Here is a 15,840-nt window from a genome sequence, read left to right on the forward strand (position 1 = left end):
CCTAGAACCAAATTTCCACATGTAATTACTAGATTGTGATACAATACACTAATGGGTGAAGTTTGGTTGACTTCTGCGCAGCGGTTTGGGAGTTAACATCAAAATTACATTTCTCGGCCATATCGCATAGATCTCACTGTGAAAAGGCTTAAATGGCTTTTTTGACCTAAGTTTAATGATTGCGCTCAAACCAAATGTCCTAGAACGAAATTTTCAAATGTAACTAATAGAATGTGATACAATACACTATTGGGTGAAGTTTGGTTGACTTCTGCGCAGCGGTTTGGGAGTTAACATCAAAATTACATTTCTCGGCCATATCGCATAGATCTCACTGTGAAAAGGCTTAAATGGCTTTTTTGACCTAAGTTTGAGGATTGCGCTCAAATCAAATGTCCTAGAACCAAATTTTCACATGTAACTACTAGATTGTGATACAATACACTAATGGGTGAAGTTTGGTTGACTTCTGCGCAGCGGTTTGGGAGTTAACATCAAAATTACATTTCTCGGCCATATCGCATAGATCTCACTGTGAAAAGGCTTAAATGACTTTTTTAATTAAGTTTGATGATTGCGCTCAAACAAAATTTCCTAGAACAAAATTTTCAAATGTAACTACTAGATTGTCATACAATACACTATTGGGTGAAGTTTGGTTGACTTCTGCGCAGCGGTTTGGGAGTTAACATCATTATTACATTTCTCGGCCATATCGCATAGATCTCACTGTGAAAAGGCTTAAATGGCTTTTTTGACCTAAGTTTAATGATTGCGCTCAAACCAAATGTCCTAGAACGAAATTTTCAAATGTAACTACTAGTATGTGATACAATACACTATTGGGTGAAGTTTGGTTGACTTCTGCGCAGCGGTTTGGGAGTTAACATCAAAATTACATTTCTCGGCCATATCGCATAGATCTCACTGTGAAAAGGCTTAAATGACTTTTTTAATTAAGTTTGATGATTGCGTTCAAACAAAATGTCCTAGAACCAAATTTTCAAATGTAACTACTAGATTGTGATACAATACACTATTGGGTGAAGTTTGGTTGACTTCTGCGCAGCGGTTTGGGAGTTAACATCAAAATTACATTTCTCGGCCATATCGCATAGATCTCACTGTGAAAAGGCTTAAATGGCTTTTTTGACCTAAGTTTGAGGATTGCGCTCAAATCAAATGTCCAAGAACCAAATTTCCAAATGTAACTACTAGATTGTGATACAATACACTATTGGGTGAAGTTTGGTTGACTTCTGCGCAGCGGTTTGGGAGTTAACATCAAAATTACATTTCTCGGCCATATCGCATAGATCTCACTGTGAAAAGGCTTAAATGACTTTTTTAATTAAGTTTGATGATTGCGTTCAAACAAAATGTCCTAGAACAAAATTTTCAAATGTAACTACTAGATTGTGATACAATACACTATTGGGTGAAGTTTGGTTGACTTCTGCGCAGCGGTTTGGGAGTTAACATCAAAATTACATTTCTCGGCCATATCGCATAGATCTCACTGTGAAAAGGCTTAAATGGCTTTTTTGACCTAAGTTTAAAGATTGCGCTCAAACCAAATGTCCTAGAACGAAATTTTCAAATGTAACTACTAGAATGTGATACAATACACTATTGGGTGAAGTTTGGTTGACTTCTGCGCAGCGGTTTGGGAGTTAACATCAAAATTACATTTCTCGGCCATATCGCATAGATCTCACTGTGAAAAGGCTTAAATGGCTTTTTTGACCTAAGTTTGAGGATTGCGCTCAAATCAAATGTCCTAGAACCAAATTTCCACATGTAACTACTAGATTGTGATACAATACACTAATGGGTGAAGTTTGGTTGACTTCTGCGCAGAGGTTTGGGAGTTAACATCAAAATTACATTTCTCGGCCATATCGTATAGATCTCACTGTGAAAAGGCTTAAATGACTTTTTTAATTAAGTTTGATGATTGCGCTCAAACAAAATTTCCTAGAACAAAATTTTCAAATGTAACTACTAGATTGTGATACAATACACTATTGGGTGAAGTTTGGTTGACTTCTGCGCAGCGGTTTGGGAGTTAACATCAAAATTACATTTCTCGGCCATATCGCATAGATCTCACTGTGAAAAGGCTTAAATGGCTTTTTTGACCTAAGTTTAATGATTGCGCTCAAACCAAATGTCCAATAACCAAATTTCCACATGTAACTACTAGATTGTGATACAATACACTAATGGGTGAAGTTTGGTTGACTTCTGCGCAGCGGTTTGGGAGTTAACATCAAAATTACATTTCTCGGCCATATCGCATAGATCTCACTGTGAAAAGGCTTAAATGACTTTTTTAATTAAGTTTGATGATTGCGTTCAAACAAAATGTCATAGAACAAAATTTTCAAATGTAACTACTAGATTGTGATACAATACACTATTTGGTGAAGTTTGGTTGACTTCTGCGCAGCGGTTTGGGAGTTAACATCAAAATTACATTTCTCGGCCATATCGCATAGATCTCACTGTGAAAAGGCTTAAATGGCTTTTTTGACCTAAGTTTGAGGATTGCGCTCAAATCAAATGTCCTAGAACCAAATTTCCACATGTAATTACTAGATTGTGATACAATACACTAATGGGTGAAGTTTGGTTGACTTCTGCGCAGCGGTTTGGGAGTTAACATCAAAATTACATTTCTCGGCCATATCGCATAGATCTCACTGTGAAAAGGCTTAAATGACTTTTTTAATTAAGTTTAATGATTGCGCTCAAACCAAATGTCCTAGAACGAAATTTTTAAATGTAACTACTAGAATGTGATACAATACACTATTGGGTGAAGTTTAGTTGACTTCTGCGCAGCGGTTTGGGAGTTAACATCAAAATTACATTTCTCGGCCATATCGCATAGATCTCACTGTGAAAAGGCTTAAATGGCTTTTTTGACCTAAGTTTAATGATTGCGCTCAAACCAAATGTCCTAGAACGAAATTTTCAAATGTAACTACTAGAATGTGATACAATACACTATTGGGTGAAGTTTGGTTGACTTCTGCGCAGCGGTTTGGGAGTTAACATCAAAATTACATTTCTCGGCCATATCGCATAGATCTCACCGTGAAAAGGCTTAAATGACTTTTTTAATTAAGTTTGATGATTGCGTTCAAACAAAATGTCCTAGAACAAAATTTTCAAATGTAACTACTAGATTGTGATACAATACACTATTGGGTGAAGTTTGGTTGACTTCTGCGCAGCGGTTTGGGAGTTAACATCAAAATTACATTTCTCGGCCATATCGCATAGATCTCACTGTGAAAAGGCTTAAATGACTTTTTTAATTAAGTTTGATGATTGCGTTCAAACAAAATGTCCTAGAACAAAATTTTCAAATGTAACTACTAGATTGTGATACAATACACTATTGGGTGAAGTTTGGTTGACTTCTGCGCAGCGGTTTGGGAGTTAACATCAAAATTACATTTCTCGGCCATATCGCATAGATCTCACTGTGAAAAGGCTTAAATGGCTTATTTGACCTAAGTTTAAAGATTGCGCTCAAACCAAATGTCCTAGAACGAAATTTTCAAATGTAACTACTAGAATGTGATACAATACACTATTGGGTGAAGTTTGGTTGACTTCTGCGCAGCGGTTTGGGAGTTAACATCAAAATTACATTTCTCGGCCATATCGCATAGATCTCACTGTGAAAAGGCTTAAATGGCTTTTTTGACCTAAGTTTGAGGATTGCGCTCAAATCAAATGTCCTAGAACCAAATTTCCACATGTAACTACTAGATTGTGATACAATACACTAATGGGTGAAGTTTGGTTGACTTCTGCGCAGAGGTTTGGGAGTTAACATCAAAATTACATTTCTCGGCCATATCGCATAGATCTCACTGTGAAAAGGCTTAAATGACTTTTTTAATTAAGTTTGATGATTGCGCTCAAACAAAATTTCCTAGAACAAAATTTTCAAATGTAACTACTAGATTGTGATACAATACACTATTGGGTGAAGTTTGGTTGACTTCTGCGCAGCGGTTTTGGAGTTAACATCAAAATTACATTTCTCGGCCATATCGCATAGATCTCACTGTGAAAAGGCTTAAATGGCTTTTTTGACCTAAGTTTAATGATTGCGCTCAAACCAAATGTCCAATAACCAAATTTCCACATGTAACTACTAGATTGTGATACAATACACTAATGGGTGAAGTTTGGTTGACTTCTGCGAGGCGGTTTGGGAGTTAACATCAAAATTACATTTCTTGGCCATATCGCATAGATCTCACTGTGAAAAGGCTTAAATGACTTTTTTAATTAAGTTTGATGATTGCGTTCAAACAAAATGTCATAGAACAAAATTTTCAAATGTAACTACTAGATTGTGATACAATACACTATTGGGTGAAGTTTGGTTGACTTCTGCGCAGCGGTTTGGGAGTTAACATCAAAATTACATTTCTCGGCCATATCGCATAGATCTCACTGTGAAAAGGCTTAAATGGCTTTTTTGACCTAAGTTTGAGGATTGCGCTCAAATCAAATGTCCTAGAACCAAATTTCCACATGTAATTACTAGATTGTGATACAATACACTAATGGGTGAAGTTTGGTTGACTTCTGCGCAGCGGTTTGGGAGTTAACATCAAAATTACATTTCTCGGCCATATCGCATAGATCTCACTGTGAAAAGGCTTAAATGACTTTTTTAATTAAGTTTAATGATTGCGCTCAAACCAAATGTCCTAGAACGAAATTTTCAAATGTAACTACTAGAATGTGATACAATACACTATTGGGTGAAGTTTAGTTGACTTCTGCGCAGCGGTTTGGGAGTTAACATCAAAATTACATTTCTCGGCCATATCGCATAGATCTCACTGTGAAAAGGCTTAAATGGCTTTTTTGACCTAAATTTAATGATTGCGCTCAAACCAAATGTCCTAGAACGAAATTTTCAAATGTAACTACTAGAATGTGATACAATACACTATTGGGTGAAGTTTGGTTGACTTCTGCGCAGCGGTTTGGGAGTTAACATCAAAATTACATTTCTCGGCCATATCGCATAGATCTCACTGTGAAAAGGCTTAAATGACTTTTTTGACCTAAGTTTAATGATTGCGCTCAAACCAAATGTCCAATAACCAAATTTCCACATGTAACTACTAGATTGTGATACAATACACTAATGGGTGAAGTTTGGTTGACTTCTGCGAGGCGGTTTGGGAGTTAACATCAAAATTACATTTCTCGGCCATATCGCATAGATCTCACTGTGAAAAGGCTTAAATGACTTTTTTAATTAAGTTTGATGATTGCGTTCAAACAAAATGTCATAGAACAAAATTTTCAAATGTAACTACTAGATTGTGATACAATACACTATTGGGTGAAGTTTGGTTGACTTCTGCGCAGCGGTTTGGGAGTTAACATCAAAATTACATTTCTCGGCCATATCGCATAGATCTCACTGTGAAAAGGCTTAAATGGCTTTTTTGACCTAAGTTTGAGGATTGCGCTCAAATCAAATGTCCTAGAACCAAATTTCCACATGTAATTACTAGATTGTGATACAATACACTAATGGGTGAAGTTTGGTTGACTTCTGCGCAGCGGTTTGGGAGTTAACATCAAAATTACATTTCTCGGCCATATCGCATAGATCTCACTGTGAAAAGGCTTAAATGACTTTTTTAATTAAGTTTAATGATTGCGCTCAAACCAAATGTCCTAGAACGAAATTTTCAAATGTAACTACTAGAATGTGATACAATACACTATTGGGTGAAGTTTAGTTGACTTCTGCGCAGCGGTTTGGGAGTTAACATCAAAATTACATTTCTCGGCCATATCGCATAGATCTCACTGTGAAAAGGCTTAAATGGCTTTTTTGACCTAAGTTTAATGATTGCGCTCAAACCAAATGTCCTAGAACGAAATTTTCAAATGTAACTACTAGAATGTGATACAATACACTATTGGGTGAAGTTTGGTTGACTTCTGCGCAGCGGTTTGGGAGTTAACATCAAAATTACATTTCTCGGCCATATCGCATAGATCTCACTGTGAAAAGGCTTAAATGACTTTTTTAATTAAGTTTGATGATTGCGTTCAAACAAAATGTCCTAGAACAAAATTTTCAAATGTAACTACTAGATTGTGATACAATACACTATTGGGTGAAGTTTGGTTGACTTCTGCGCAGCGGTTTGGGAGTTAACATCAAAATTACATTTCTCGGCCATATCGCATAGATCTCACTGTGAAAAGGCTTAAATGGCTTTTTTGACCTAAGTTTGAGGATTGCACTCAAATCAAATGTCCAAGAACAAAATTTCCAAATGTAACTACTAGATTGTGATACAATACACTATTGGGTGAAGTTTGGTTGACTTCTGCGCAGCGGTTTGGGAGTTAACATCAAAATTACATTTCTCGGCCATATCGCATAGATCTCACTGTGAAAAGGCTTAAATGACTTTTTTAATTAAGTTTGATGATTGCGTTCAAACAAAATGTCCTAGAACAAAATTTTCAAATGTAACTACTAGATTGTGATACAATACACTATTGGGTGAAGTTTGGTTGACTTCTGCGCAGCGGTTTGGGAGTTAACATCAAAATTACATTTCTCGGCCATATCGCATAGATCTCACTGTGAAAAGGCTTAAATGGCTTTTTTGACCTAAGTTTAAAGATTGCTATTAAATCAAATGTCCTAGAACCAAATTTCCACATGTAACTACTAGATTGTGATACAATACACTATTGGGTGAAGTTTGGTTGACTTCTGCGCAGAGGTTTGGGAGTTAACATCAAAATTACATTTCTCGGCCATATCGCATAGATCTCACTGTGAAAAGGCTTAAATGACTTTTTTAATTAAGTTTGATGATTGCGCTCAAACAAAATTTCCTAGAACAAAATTTTTAAATGTAACTACTAGATTGTGATACAATACACTATTGGGTGAAGTTTGGTTGACTTCTGCGCAGCGGTTTGGGAGTTAACATCAAAATTACATTTCTCGGCCATATCGCATAGATCTCACTGTGAAAAGGCTTAAATGGCTTTTTTGACCTAAGTTTAATGATTGCGCTCAAACCAAATGTCCAATAACCAAATTTCTACATGTAACTACTAGATTGTGATACAATACACTAATGGGTGAAGTTTGGTTGACTTCTGCGCAGCGGTTTGGGAGTTAACATCAAAATTACATTTCTCGGCCATATCGCATAGATCTCACTGTGAAAAGGCTTAAATGACTTTTTTAATTAAGTTTGATGATTGCGTTCAAACAAAATGTCATAGAACAAAATTTTCAAATGTAACTACTAGATTGTGATACAATACACTATTGGGTGAAGTTTGGTTGACTTCTGCGCAGCGGTTTGGGAGTTAACATCAAAATTACATTTCTCGGCCATATCGCATAGATCTCACTGTGAAAAGGCTTAAATGACTTTTTTAATTAAGTTTGATGATTGCGTTCAAACAAAATGTCCTAGAACAAAATTTTCAAATGTAACTACTAGATTGTGATACAATACACTATTGGGTGAAGTTTGGTTGACTTCTGCGCAGCGGTTTGGGAGTTAACATCAAAATTACATTTCTCGGCCATATCGCATAGATCTCACTGTGAAAAGGCTTAAATGGCTTTTTTGACCTAAGTTTAAAGATTGCGCTCAAACCAAATGTCCTAGAACGAAATTTTCAAATGTAACTACTAGAATGTGATACAATACACTATTGGGTGAAGTTTGGTTGACTTCTGCGCAGCGGTTTGGGAGTTAACATCAAAATTACATTTCTCGGCCATATCGCATAGATCTCACTGTGAAAAGGCTTAAATGGCTTTTTTGACCTAAGTTTGAGGATTGCGCTCAAATCAAATGTCCTAGAACCAAATTTCCACATGTAACTACTAGATTGTGATACAATACACTAATGGGTGAAGTTTGGTTGACTTCTGCGCAGAGGTTTGGGAGTTAACATCAAAATTACATTTCTCGGCCATATCGTATAGATCTCACTGTGAAAAGGCTTAAATGACTTTTTTAATTAAGTTTGATGATTGCGCTCAAACAAAATTTCCTAGAACAAAATTTTCAAATGTAACTACTAGATTGTGATACAATACACTATTGGGTGAAGTTTGGTTGACTTCTGCGCAGCGGTTTGGGAGTTAACATCAAAATTACATTTCTCGGCCATATGGCATAGATCTCACTGTGAAAAGGCTTAAATGGCTTTTTTGACCTAAGTTTAATGATTGCGCTCAAACCAAATGTCCTAGAACGAAATTTTCAAATGTAACTACTAGAATGTGATACAATACACTATTGGGTGAAGTTTGGTTGACTTCTGCGCAGCGGTTTGGGAGTTAACATCAAAATTACATTTCTCGGCCATATCGCATAGATCTCACCGTGAAAAGGCTTAAATGACTTTTTTAATTAAGTTTGATGATTGCGTTCAAACAAAATGTCCTAGAACAAAATTTTCAAATGTAACTACTAGATTGTGATACAATACACTATTGGGTGAAGTTTGGTTGACTTCTGCGCAGCGGTTTGGGAGTTAACATCAAAATTACATTTCTCGGCCATATCGCATAGATCTCACTGTGAAAAGGCTTAAATGACTTTTTTAATTGTTTGATGATTGCGTTCAAACAAAATGTCCTAGAACAAAATTTTCAAATGTAACTACTAGATTGTGATACAATACACTATTGGGTGAAGTTTGGTTGACTTCTGCGCAGCGGTTTGGGAGTTAACATCAAAATTACATTTCTCGGCCATATCGCATAGATCTCACTGTGAAAAGGCTTAAATGGCTTTTTTGACCTAAGTTTAAAGATTGCGCTCAAACCAAATGTCCTAGAACGAAATTTTCAAATGTAACTACTAGAATGTGATACAATACACTATTGGGTGAAGTTTGGTTGACTTCTGCGCAGCGGTTTGGGAGTTAACATCAAAATTACATTTCTCGGCCATATCGCATAGATCTCACTGTGAAAAGGCTTAAATGGCTTTTTTGACCTAAGTTTGAGGATTGCGCTCAAATCAAATGTCCTAGAACCAAATTTCCACATGTAACTACTAGATTGTGATACAATACACTAATGGGTGAAGTTTGGTTGACTTCTGCGCAGAGGTTTGGGAGTTAACATCAAAATTACATTTCTCGGCCATATCGCATAGATCTCACTGTGAAAAGGCTTAAATGACTTTTTTAATTAAGTTTGATGATTGCGCTCAAACAAAATTTCCTAGAACAAAATTTTCAAATGTAACTATTAGATTGTGATACAATACACTATTGGGTGAAGTTTGGTTGACTTCTGCGCAGCGGTTTGGGAGTTAACATCAAAATTACATTTCTCGGCCATATCGCATAGATCTCACTGTGAAAAGGCTTAAATGGCTTTTTTGACCTAAGTTTAATGATTGCGCTCAAACCAAATGTCCAAAAACCAAATTTCCACATGTAACTACTAGATTGTGATACAATACACTAATGGGTGAAGTTTGGTTGACTTCTGCGCAGCGGTTTGGGAGTTAACATCAAAATTACATTTCTCGGCCATATCGCATAGATCTCACTGTGAAAAGGCTTAAATGGCTTTTTTGACCTAAGTTTGAGGATTGCGCTCAAATCAAATGTCCTAGAACCAAATTTCCACATGTAATTACTAGATTGTGATACAATACACTAATGGGTGAAGTTTGGTTGACTTCTGCGCAGCGGTTTGGGAGTTAACATCAAAATTACATTTCTCGGCCATATCGCATAGATCTCACTGTGAAAAGGCTTAAATGACTTTTTTAATTAAGTTTAATGATTGCGCTCAAACAAAATTTCCTAGAACAAAATTTTCAAATGTAACTACTAGATTGTGATACAATACACTATTGGGTGAAGTTTGGTTGACTTCTGCGCAGCGGTTTGGGAGTTAACATCAAAATTACATTTCTCGGCCATATCGCATAGATCTCACTGTGAAAAGGCTTAAATGGCTTTTTTGACCTAAGTTTAATGATTGCGCTCAAACCAAATGTCCAATAACCAAATTTCCACATGTAACTACTAGATTGTGATACAATACACTAATGGGTGAAGTTTGGTTGACTTCTGCGCAGCGGTTTGGGAGTTAACATCAAAATTACATTTCTCGGCCATATCGCATAGATCTCACTGTGAAAAGGCTTAAATGACTTTTTTAATTAAGTTTGATGATTGCGCTCAAACAAAATGTCCTAGAACAAAATTTTCAAAAGTAACTACTAGATTGTGATACAATACACTATTGGGTGAAGTTTGGTTGACTTCTGCGCAGCGGTTTGGGAGTTAACATCAAAATTACATTTCTCGGCCATATCGCATAGATCTCACTGTGAAAAGGCTTAAATGGCTTTTTTGACCTAAGTTTGAGGACTGCGCTCAAATCAAATGTCCTAGAACCAAATTTCCACATGTAACTACTAGATTGTGATACAATACACTAATGGTTGAAGTTTGGTTGACTTCTGCGCAGCGGTTTGGGAGTTAACATCAAAATTACATTTCTCGGCCATATCGCATAGATCTCACTGTGAAAAGGCTTAAATGACTTTTTTAATTAAGTTTGATGATTGCGTTCAAACAAAATGTCCTAGAACAAAATTTTCAAATGTAACTACTAGATTGTGATACAATACACTATTGGGTGAAGTTTGGTTGACTTCTGCGCAGCGGTTTGGGAGTTAACATCAAAATTACATTTCTCGGCCATATCGCATAGATCTCACCGTGAAAAGGCTTAAATGACTTTTTTAATTAAGTTTGATGATTGCGTTCAAACAAAATGTCCTAGAACAAAATTTTCAAATGTAACTACTAGATTGTGATACAATACACTATTGGGTGAAGTTTGGTTGACTTCTGCGCAGCGGTTTGGGAGTTAACATCAAAATTACATTTCTCGGCCATATCGCATAGATCTCACTGTGAAAAGGCTTAAATGACTTTTTTAATTAAGTTTGATGATTGCGTTCAAACAAAATGTCCTAGAACAAAATTTTCAAATGTAACTACTAGATTGTGATACAATACACTATTGGGTGAAGTTTGGTTGACTTCTGCGCAGCGGTTTGGGAGTTAACATCAAAATTACATTTCTCGGCCATATCGCATAGATCTCACTGTGAAAAGGCTTAAATGGCTTTTTTGACCTAAGTTTAAAGATTGCGCTCAAACCAAATGTCCTAGAACGAAATTTTCAAATGTAACTACTAGAATGTGATACAATACACTATTGGGTGAAGTTTGGTTGACTTCTGCGCAGCGGTTTGGGAGTTAACATCAAAATTACATTTCTCGGCCATATCGCATAGATCTCACTGTGAAAAGGCTTAAATGGCTTTTTTGACCTAAGTTTGAGGATTGCGCTCAAATCAAATGTCCTAGAACCAAATTTCCACATGTAACTACTAGATTGTGATACAATACACTAATGGGTGAAGTTTGGTTGACTTCTGCGCAGAGGTTTGGGAGTTAACATCAAAATTACATTTCTCGGCCATATCGCATAGATCTCACTGTGAAAAGGCTTAAATGACTTTTTTAATTAAGTTTGATGATTGCGCTCAAACAAAATTTCCTAGAACAAAATTTTCAAATGTAACTATTAGATTGTGATACAATACACTATTGGGTGAAGTTTGGTTGACTTCTGCGCAGCGGTTTGGGAGTTAACATCAAAATTACATTTCTCGGCCATATCGCATAGATCTCACTGTGAAAAGGCTTAAATGGCTTTTTTGACCTAAGTTTAATGATTGCGCTCAAACCAAATGTCCAAAAACCAAATTTCCACATGTAACTACTAGATTGTGATACAATACACTAATGGGTGAAGTTTGGTTGACTTCTGCGCAGCGGTTTGGGAGTTAACATCAAAATTACATTTCTCGGCCATATCGCATAGATCTCACTGTGAAAAGGCTTAAATGGCTTTTTTGACCTAAGTTTGAGGATTGCGCTCAAATCAAATGTCCTAGAACCAAATTTCCACATGTAATTACTAGATTGTGATACAATACACTAATGGGTGAAGTTTGGTTGACTTCTGCGCAGCGGTTTGGGAGTTAACATCAAAATTACATTTCTCGGCCATATCGCATAGATCTCACTGTGAAAAGGCTTAAATGACTTTTTTAATTAAGTTTAATGATTGCGCTCAAACAAAATTTCCTAGAACAAAATTTTCAAATGTAACTACTAGATTGTGATACAATACACTATTGGGTGAAGTTTGGTTGACTTCTGCGCAGCGGTTTGGGAGTTAACATCAAAATTACATTTCTCGGCCATATCGCATAGATCTCACTGTGAAAAGGCTTAAATGGCTTTTTTGACCTAAGTTTAATGATTGCGCTCAAACCAAATGTCCAATAACCAAATTTCCACATGTAACTACTAGATTGTGATACAATACACTAATGGGTGAAGTTTGGTTGACTTCTGCGCAGCGGTTTGGGAGTTAACATCAAAATTACATTTCTCGGCCATATCGCATAGATCTCACTGTGAAAAGGCTTAAATGACTTTTTTAATTAAGTTTGATGATTGCGCTCAAACAAAATGTCCTAGAACAAAATTTTCAAATGTAACTACTAGATTGTGATACAATACACTATTGGGTGAAGTTTGGTTGACTTCTGCGCAGCGGTTTGGGAGTTAACATCAAAATTACATTTCTCGGCCATATCGCATAGATCTCACTGTGAAAAGGCTTAAATGGCTTTTTTGACCTAAGTTTGAGGACTGCGCTCAAATCAAATGTCCTAGAACCAAATTTCCACATGTAACTACTAGATTGTGATACAATACACTAATGGTTGAAGTTTGGTTGACTTCTGCGCAGCGGTTTGGGAGTTAACATCAAAATTACATTTCTCGGCCATATCGCATAGATCTCACTGTGAAAAGGCTTAAATGACTTTTTTAATTAAGTTTGATGATTGCGTTCAAACAAAATGTCCTAGAACAAAATTTTCAAATGTAACTACTAGATTGTGATACAATACACTATTGGGTGAAGTTTGGTTGACTTCTGCGCAGCGGTTTGGGAGTTAACATCAAAATTACATTTCTCGGCCATATCGCATAGATCTCACCGTGAAAAGGCTTAAATGACTTTTTTAATTAAGTTTGATGATTGCGTTCAAACAAAATGTCCTAGAACAAAATTTTCAAATGTAACTACTAGATTGTGATACAATACACTATTGGGTGAAGTTTGGTTGACTTCTGCGCAGCGGTTTGGGAGTTAACATCAAAATTACATTTCTCGGCCATATCGCATAGATCTCACTGTGAAAAGGCTTAAATGACTTTTTTAATTAAGTTTGATGATTGCGTTCAAACAAAATGTCCTAGAACAAAATTTTCAAATGTAACTACTAGATTGTGATACAATACACTATTGGGTGAAGTTTGGTTGACTTCTGCGCAGCGGTTTGGGAGTTAACATCAAAATTACATTTCTCGGCCATATCGCATAGATCTCACTGTGAAAAGGCTTAAATGGCTTTTTTGACCTAAGTTTAAAGATTGCGCTCAAACCAAATGTCCTAGAACGAAATTTTCAAATGTAACTACTAGAATGTGATACAATACACTATTGGGTGAAGTTTGGTTGACTTCTGCGCAGCGGTTTGGGAGTTAACATCAAAATTACATTTCTCGGCCATATCGCATAGATCTCACTGTGAAAAGGCTTAAATGGCTTTTTTGACCTAAGTTTGAGGATTGCGCTCAAATCAAATGTCCTAGAACCAAATTTCCACATGTAACTACTAGATTGTGATACAATACACTAATGGGTGAAGTTTGGTTGACTTCTGCGCAGAGGTTTGGGAGTTAACATCAAAATTACATTTCTCGGCCATATCGCATAGATCTCACTGTGAAAAGGCTTAAATGACTTTTTTAATTAAGTTTGATGATTGCGCTCAAACAAAATTTCCTAGAACAAAATTTTCAAATGTAACTATTAGATTGTGATACAATACACTATTGGGTGAAGTTTGGTTGACTTCTGCGCAGCGGTTTGGGAGTTAACATCAAAATTACATTTCTCGGCCATATCGCATAGATCTCACTGTGAAAAGGCTTAAATGGCTTTTTTGACCTAAGTTTAATGATTGCGCTCAAACCAAATGTCCAAAAACCAAATTTCCACATGTAACTACTAGATTGTGATACAATACACTAATGGGTGAAGTTTGGTTGACTTCTGCGCAGCGGTTTGGGAGTTAACATCAAAATTACATTTCTCGGCCATATCGCATAGATCTCACTGTGAAAAGGCTTAAATGGCTTTTTTGACCTAAGTTTGAGGATTGCGCTCAAATCAAATGTCCTAGAACCAAATTTCCACATGTAATTACTAGATTGTGATACAATACACTAATGGGTGAAGTTTGGTTGACTTCTGCGCAGCGGTTTGGGAGTTAACATCAAAATTACATTTCTGGGCCATATCGCATAGATCTCACTGTGAAAAGGCTTAAATGACTTTTTCAATTAAGTTTAATGATTGCGCTCAAACAAAATTTCCTAGAACAAAATTTTCAAATGTAACTACTAGATTGTGATACAATACACTATTGGGTGAAGTTTGGTGGACTTCTGCGCAGCGGTTTGGGAGTTAACATCAAAATTACATTTCTCGGCCATATCGCATAGATCTCACTGTGAAAAGGCTTAAATGGCTTTTTTGACCTAAGTTTAATGATTGCGCTCAAACCAAATGTCCAATAACCAAATTTCCACATGTAACTACTAGATTGTGATACAATACACTAATGGGTGAAGTTTGGTTGACTTCTGCGCAGCGGTTTGGGAGTTAACATCAAAATTACATTTCTCGGCCATATCGCATAGATCTCACTGTGAAAAGGCTTAAATGACTTTTTTAATTAAGTTTGATGATTGCGCTCAAACAAAATGTCCTAGAACAAAATTTTCAAATGTAACTACTAGATTGTGATACAATACACTATTGGGTGAAGTTTGGTTGACTTCTGCGCAGCGGTTTGGGAGTTAACATCAAAATTACATTTCTCGGCCATATCGCATAGATCTCACTGTGAAAAGGCTTAAATGGCTTTTTTGACCTAAGTTTGAGGACTGCGCTCAAATCAAATGTCCTAGAACCAAATTTCCACATGTAACTACTAGATTGTGATACAATACACTAATGGTTGAAGTTTGGTTGACTTCTGCGCAGCGGTTTGGGATATAACATCAAAATTACATTTCTCGGCCATATCGCATAGATCTCACTGTGAAAAGGCTTAAATGACTTTTTTAATTAAGTTTGATGATTGCGTTCAAACAAAATGTCATAGAACAAAATTTTCAAATGTAACTACTAGATTGTGATACAATACACTATTGGGTGAAGTTTGGTTGACTTCTGCGCAGCGGTTTGGGAGTTAACATCAAAATTACATTTCTCGGCCATATCGCATAGATCTCACTGTGAAAAGGCTTAAATGACTTTTTTAATTAAGTTTGATGATTGCGTTCAAACAAAATGTCCTAGAACAAAATTTTCAAATGTAACTACTAGATTGTGATACAATACACTATTGGGTGAAGTTTGGTTGACTTCTGCGCAGCGGTTTGGGAGTTAACATCAAAATTACATTTCTCGGCCATATCGCATAGATCTCACTGTGAAAAGGCTTAAATGGCTTTTTTGACCTAAGTTTAAAGATTGCGCTCAAACCAAATGTCCTAGAACGAAATTTTCAAATGTAACTACTAGAATGTGAT

Source organism: Corythoichthys intestinalis, unplaced genomic scaffold (genome assembly GCF_030265065.1).
Source record: "Corythoichthys intestinalis isolate RoL2023-P3 unplaced genomic scaffold, ASM3026506v1 HiC_scaffold_39, whole genome shotgun sequence".
Taxonomy (NCBI): domain Eukaryota; kingdom Metazoa; phylum Chordata; class Actinopteri; order Syngnathiformes; family Syngnathidae; genus Corythoichthys; species Corythoichthys intestinalis.